General features: G+C 42.0%; 1 protein-coding gene across 1 annotated transcript in view; it reads right to left on the bottom strand.

Annotated features, from left to right (window-relative positions):
• The window catches only part of SYCP2 (synaptonemal complex protein 2), a 79,557-nt gene extending 72,276 nt beyond the window's left edge, over positions 1-7,281 (bottom strand). Inside the window, exon 1 of the mRNA XM_081832496.1 lies at positions 7,201-7,281. The gene's annotated coding sequence lies outside the window, so the exon portion shown is untranslated. The remainder of the gene's footprint in view (positions 1-7,200) is intronic.
• Between the last annotated feature and the right edge of the window lie 445 nt (positions 7,282-7,726).

Raw genomic sequence — 7,726 nt, 5'->3', positions numbered from 1 at the left:
AAAAAAAAAAGATAAATTCATGGTGAAAAATGTTTATAGTAAAAGAAAAAAGAAAGATCTCAAACAAATAACCTACCTTTGCACCTCAAGGAACTAGAAAAAGAAGAAAAAACTAAGCCCAAAGTTAGGGGGAGGAAGGACATAACAAAGATCTAAGTGGAAATAAAGGACAGACTAAAAAGACAATACATCAATGAAAATTGCTGGATTTTTAACAAGATAAACAAATAGACAACTCTTTAGCTAGAGTTAACAAGAAAAAATAAAGAGGACTCAAAATCATAAATTAAAGAAACATTACAATTCAAATTACAGAGATATAAAGGATCATAAGAGACAATGAACAATAAATTGGACAACCTAGAAGAAATGCAACCTAGAGGAAACATATAACCTAGAGAGATATAAGACTGGATCATGAAGAAATAGAAAATTTGAACAGATCAGTCACTAGTATGGAGACAGAATGAGTCATCAAAAACCTCTCAACAGGGGCGCCTGGGTGGCTCAGTTGGTTAAGCGACTGCCTTCGGCTCAGGTCATGATCCCGGAGTCCCTGGATCGAGTCCCGCATCAGGCTCCCTGCTTGGCAGGGAGCCTGCTTCTCCCTCTGACCCTCCCCCCTCTCATGTGCTCTCTGTATCTCTCATTCTCTCTGTCTCAAATAAATAAATAAAACCTTTAAAAAAAAAAAAAAAAAAACTCTCAACAACGGGAAGTCCAGGACCAGATGGCTTCACTGGTAAATTCTACCAAACATTTAGAGAACTAAACCAATCCTTCTCAACCTGCTCCTAAAAACAGAAGAGGAGGAATACTTCCAACCTCACTTCGTGAGTCAGCATTATCCTGATACCAAAGCCAGACAAGGACACTACAAGAAATCACAAAGTGCTAAAAAGAAAGAAAGAAAAGAAAGAAAGAAAGAGAGAGAGCAAGGAAGAAATTACAAAGTGCTGAAAGAAAAAAACTACATACCATAATTCTATACCAGCAAAAATACTATTCAAAAATAAAGGGAAGAGGTTTAGAGGAAACATATCTCCACATAATAAAGGCCATATATGAAAAATGCACAGCTAACATCATACTCAATGGTGAAAAACTGAGAGCTTTCCCCCTAAGATTAGGGACAAGACAAGGATGTCCACTCTCACTACTTTTATTCAACACAGTACTGGAAGTCCTAGCCACAGCAATCAGAAAAGAAAAAAATAAATAAAAGGAATCTAAATTGGTAAGGAAGAAATAAAACTCTCATTATTTCCATATGATAGGATACTATACATAAAAAACCCTAAAGACTCCACTAAAATACTACCAGAACTGATAAATGAATTCAGTAAGGTCACAAAATCAACATACAGAAATCTGTTGCATTTCTATACACTAATAATGAAGTGGCAGAAAGAGAAATTAAGAAAACAATTCCATTTACATTTGCACCAAAAATAATAAAATCCCTAGGAATAAACTTAACCAAGGAAGTGAAAGACCTGTACTCTGAAAACTATTAAAACACTGATGAAAGAAACTGAAGATGACACAAATAAATGGAATGCTATTGGAACCAGGAGAACAAATATTGTTAAAATGTCCATACTACCCAAAGCCATCTATAGATTTAATACAATTCCTGTCAAAATACCAACAGCAGTCTTCACAGAACTAGAACAAATAATCCTAAAATTTGATTGAACCACAAAGACCCAGAATAGCCAAATCGATCTTGAAAAAGAACAAAACTTGAAGTATCACAATCCCAGATTTCAAGATATACACAAAGCTGTAGTAATCAAAACTGTATGTACTTGCACAAAAATAGACACACAGATCAACAGAACAGAAATCACAGAAATAAATCCATGATTAATTATATGGTCATTTAATCTATGACAAAGGAGACAAGACCATACAACGGGAAAAAGCCAGTCTCTTCAACAAATGGTGCTGGGAAAACTGGACAGCCACATGCAAAACAATGAAACTGGACCACGTTCCTACACTATACACAAAAATTCAAAATGGATTAAAGAACTACATGCAAAACCTGAAACCATAAAGATTCTAAAAGAGAGAACAGGCAGTAATTTCTCTGACATCAGCCATAGCAACATTTTTCTAGATAGGTCTCCTAAGGCATAGAAAACAAAATCAAAAAAACTATTGGGACTACATCAAAATAAAAAGTCTGCACAGCAAAGAAAACAATCAACAACAAAAAGACAACCTACTGAATGGCGGAAGATATTTTCAAATGATATATCTGATAAGGGGTTGTGTTCAAAATACATAAAAAAACTTATACAACTCAATACCAAAAAAAAAATACAACTAAAAATATAATTTAAAAAATACAATTAAAAAAATGAACAAAAGACAAACAGACATTTCTACAAAGAAGACATACAGATGGCCAACAGACGTATGAAATGATGCTCAACATCACTCATCATCAGGGAAATACAAATCAAAACAATGAGATATCACCTCACACCTGTTCGAATGGTGAAAATCAACAACACAAGAAACAATTGTTGGGGCACCTGGGTGGCTCAGTCCTTGGGCGTCTGCCTTCGGCTCAGGTCATGGTCCCAGGGTCCTGGGATCGAGTCCTGCATCAGGCTCCCTGCTGAGCGGGGAGCCTGCTTCTCCCTCTCCCTCTGCCTGATGCTTCCCCTACTTGTGCTTTCTCTCTCTCTGGCAAATAAATAAATAAAATCTTAAAAAAAAAAAAAAAGAAACAATTGTTGGCGATGATGTGGAGAAAAAGGAACCTTTGTGCACCGTTTGTGAGAATGCACACTAGTGCAGCCAGTCTGGAAAACAGTATAGACGTTCCACAAAAAAGTAAAAATAGAACTACCATATGATCCAGTAATTCCACTGCTGTTTATTTACCCAAAGAATACAAAAACACAAATGTGAAAAGATATATGCACCCCTATGTTTAATGCAACAATATTTACGGTAACCAAATTATGGAAACAGTCACGTGTCCATCAATAAATGAATGACACAGATGATGTGGTGTAGCTACACAGTGAAATATTACTCAGCCATAAAAAAGAATGAAATCTTGCCATTTGCACAACATGGATAGACCATAGAGTATAATGCTAAGTGAAATAAGTCAGAGAATGACAAATACCATCTGATTTCAATCATATGTGGAATTTAAGAAATAAACAAAGAAAAAAAGAAAAAAACGAAAACCACACTCTTAAATATAGAGAACTGTTGGTTACCAGAGGGAAGGAGAGTAGGGGGATGGTTGAAATAGGTGAAAGGAATTAAGATTACACTTATTGTGATGAGCACTGAGTAATGTATAGAACTGCTGAGTCCCTATATTGTATACCTGAAACTAATATAACACACATTAATTATACTGGAATTTAAAATTTTTAAAACTAAAGTAAAAAGGGGAATAATCATCCTATTTGATATTAAGACATTTTACAAAGTCACAATTACTAAAAAAAAAAAAAGTGTTAAGAATAGGAAATAAGTGGATCAATAAAACAGAAGAGTCCAAATGCACACCCAAACATATATTGTAAGTTCATGTATATGTAAGACTATAAATCAGAGGGAAAAAGGTAAACTAGTTGATAAATGGTATTAGGAAAATTGACTCACCATATGAAACAAAATTATACCTCTATATCGCACATTCGCAAAAATAAACTATAGATTCATTATTTACCCAATGTAATAAGTAAATGTTTAAAAATTACTAGAAGGGAATACAGGAGGATATCCATGACTTTGCAGTACAGAAGGATTTAAGACATGGAAAGCACAAAGCATAAAAATAGTAATTTTTGTACATCACTGTCTCTCTCCTACACACACACACACACACACACACAATTTTATTAAGGAGCACACAGGAATCTTTATTCACTCAGAATCCACAACTGGCCCAGCAAGTCCTTTAAACATGAACACATACATTCATTCTTGTAACTCAAACCTTCAGGCCCCAGAGAAACATTTTCCTTGACTATGCCTTTGAAAGAAGGGGACTTCAGTTAATTACACTATTCTGTTTATTTTGTATATGTTAGAAAACTTCTATTAAAAAAAAGTGGGGGTGCCTGGGTGGCTCAGTCAGTTGGGCATCTGGCTCTTGGTTTCAGCTCAGGTCATGATCGCATGGGTCGTGCTATTGAGGCCCTCTTAGGGCTCTCTATGCTCAGCAGGGAATTGGGCTGGAGATTCTCTCCCTCTGCCCATGCTGCCCGCCCCCCCAGAGCTCATTCTCTCTCTGGAATAAATAAATATTTATTTTTATTTAATTTATTAAATTTTTATTTATTAAATTTTAATTTATTATTTTAATTTATTTTTTAATATATCTTATTTTTTTAATTTTTAAAATAGATTTTATTTATTAATTTGCCAGAGAGAGTGAGAGAGCACAAGCAGGGGGAGCAGTAGGCAGAGGGAGAAGCAGGCTCCCTGCCAAGCAAGGAGCCCAATGCGGCACTCGATTCCAGGACCCTGGATCATGACCTGAGCCAAAAGCAGTTGCTGAACCGACTGAGCCACCTAGGCATCCCATCCCTAAATAAATCTTTTAAAGAAAAAGTTTAAGGGGAAGAGGAGGCCAAAACAATGCTGAGAAGGTTGTAGGTTGTGCCAATACTGACATTCTTCTCTATGCTTTAGAATGGAGGTAGAATTTGAGAAACCTAAGTGGTCAGGTATGAGAAAATACATTAATTCACTGCCAAATCCTTCCTCTAGCAGAGCAAAAATACAGTTGCTTCTTGCATAATGAACAACTGCTTCCTAATCGTGCCAAATGTCCATTTTCCTGCTTTTCTTTGCATTCCAACCTGTGGCTCTGGAAGTACTAGCAATTTAGTACACAGTATTTGCAACAGTTGCACATGGTGACTGAGGAACATTTTGTAGTTCTAAGCCATTCATACTATTAATTTGTACACATGTAAATCTAGACATAAACTGCATGGACACAATATGGATTCTACAATGGCAGAGGACAAGTAAACATTAGGATGGTGGCTAAGTATGTTTATAAAAACATTTAATAAGTTTAATTATTAAAAATAGCTTCAGTATTAAATAATTTTATTTAAGATAAATGTTCATTAATAATTCATATTTTATCTTAATCTTAAGAGATTTTAATATTTCAAAACATTTTAAAGGAAAAAAATTTCTTTTAAAGTAGGCTCCACATCCATTGCGGAATCCAATTCAGGGCCTGAACTCATGACCCTGAGATTAAGAGCTGAGCTGAGATCAAGGACACTTAACTGAGCCACCCAAGCACCCCTAAAAAAAAAAAAAAATTTGTTATATTATTTCATGTTTTTGATGAAAATGTACTCAAATCAGTATATTTTGAATACAATTACATATTGTTTTAATGCTTAAATCATACTGTCTATAGAACACAAAAGTCTTGATTGTAACATATTTGTTAATTTATCTAAATTGAAAATAAAATTATGGACTATATACTAATTTCTGATTTTACAGGTAAATATTTTATTATTCAAAATTCACCAATCATCAAATATCCGTAATAAGTGAATTCAGTTATCTTTGATATTTTTCCAGCATTCAGTCATGAAAATAGCTTTACACATATTGGTCTACTTTGTTGTAATGAAGGTATGTTTGTAAAAGACTAGAACATTTTATTTCACAATTTGAAAACTTGATTAAAAATTTAAATACTTAAAATATATTTTAGGGACATCAATGTGTACTCTTTTCCTAGGGCCAGCAACTGCGGGGACAGGCAGGCCCACTTCATTACACTTTTCTGTCTTCACAACTAAAACAATATGAATTTGAATTTAACAGGTAATTTACAAAGACATGAAATACAGCACGGAATTACTTATGGCCAAGAGACACAAAAATGCTAACGAGAATGGTTTAGTTCCCAGACTACCTTCCTGCAAAAAGTCGGCCAAGGAAAAGGAAAACTGATTAGTATCTACACAGGCAGACTTGAAAGTAAGGAAAATAAACCATTCAGGGAGCCCCCCTCCCTCCCAAGGCTGACTACATACTAGCTTCGACAGAGCCAAAAACTTAGCACCCTTCACTGGACAGGTCAAACATTTCCAACTGAGAGGTTAAGGATAACTCTAGAAGGAAACAAAAGCCATACACTCATCTACACCAAGCGTGAACAGGCTAAAGCATCCTGAAGAAGCGCGATGCAACAGAACGAGGGACAGGAGATGACCTCAGAAACGCAGCACAGATTCAGACTTACGCAAGAGGCCTGTGGGGTTGTGCTTCGGTCTAAGCAGGCTTTGAACCCTGGGCTAAAATCTTTTTTACACTATTTCATGCTTTTGATGAAAATATACTCAAATGAGTATATTTTGAATACAATTAAATTATATTCACTGTGAGGGTACGAATGCGTATATATGCAGGCAAATACAAGGATTAGAGCTTTGACAACGACCCGACAACCTGACAAGTAGGAGGCGCACACTTTCCCCCCAAAGCCCAGTGGATCAGTACAAGGTCCGCGCTCCAGCACCGCACCGACCGCTCAGGTCTACAAACGCGGACAGGAGGCTAACCTGGACCCGGGACGAGGACCAGGGAGAAACACCGGCCTCCCTCCTCACTAGAAAGGACCCGCGGTGATGGCCTCGCCGCGGAGTCCGGCACACACATCCATTTTATCAGGAGCCTGGCGCGGCGGCGCTCAGGAACGAAGGCTGCGGTGCGGAAGGCCGGGCCGGCTCCGCGCTCAGCGAGCGGAGACCCCGCGGCCGCCGCAGGTGCAAGCGCCGCAAGCCCCGCCCCGCCCGCCGCCCCAGCCAACCGCGGGCGGCGGGGGCGGGGCCTGGACCCGCCACACCTGGGGCGGCCGCCCGGCCGTGTCCCAACCACGCTGCCCACAGCCCGCGGCCCGCCGCTCGCGCCCGCCGCCCCGCCCCACCCACGTCCCCGGCCCCTGCCTGCCCCGCGACCGGGGCGAGGCTCGCCCTGCCCACCCGGCCGGAGTCGTCCCTTCAGTCCCGCCGCCGCGCCGCCCCAGCCGTTTCCACAACGGCTCCGCCTCAACCGTCGTGAGGCTGGCCGTCCGCCCGCTCGCCCACCCGCCGCTGCTGGAGACCGGCCCGGCGTCACGGCCCCCCTCCACGCAGCCTCGCTGTCAGGGAGGCCCGGCCCGGCGCCCGGCTCTACCTGCGGCTGGAGGAAGCCTCCCCGTCCGGGCCCGGGAGCCGCCGCCACGGCCGCCGCCTCGAGTCGCGTCTCTGGTCTCCGCGACCGCCGCGGCTCTTCAGGCGGCCGACGGTGGGCGGGAAGCGCCCGCCCAATCAGCGCCGCGTGCGTTCGGAATCGCGTCCAATCAGCGCAGCCCGCAGTCCAGGCTCCGCCCCTCGTGCCCGCCGGCGACGCAGGGGTCGCCAGAGGCCGAAGCCAGGGGCGCCGCGGTGGGCGCGGCTCGGGGCCGGGCCCGGTAGGTGGACTGCCGCGCTGCGGCCGCGACCCCTGCCCCGGCCCCCGCCCCAGAGGAGGCGCCGGCGTCCCTGCCTGGCCCCGCACTGCCCTCCCGCGGTGCGGACGCGCCCGGGCGCCCCACTTGCCTCTCTGCAGGACGCCGGCCAGTAGGGCAGGAGGGCGCGGGCGGGCCCCGGGGAGACCTCTGGGCTGCCCACAAACAGGCTGGACGGGGTCGCGGGGACCTGGGGACACCTGGCGAACCTGC

Source organism: Leptonychotes weddellii, chromosome 10 (genome assembly GCF_054177405.1).
Source record: "Leptonychotes weddellii isolate Sample4059 chromosome 10, ASM5417740v2, whole genome shotgun sequence".
NCBI lineage: Eukaryota > Metazoa > Chordata > Mammalia > Carnivora > Phocidae > Leptonychotes > Leptonychotes weddellii.
The sequence above is the reverse complement of the archived record's forward strand: the minus strand, read 5'-3'. Positions and strand labels throughout refer to the sequence as shown.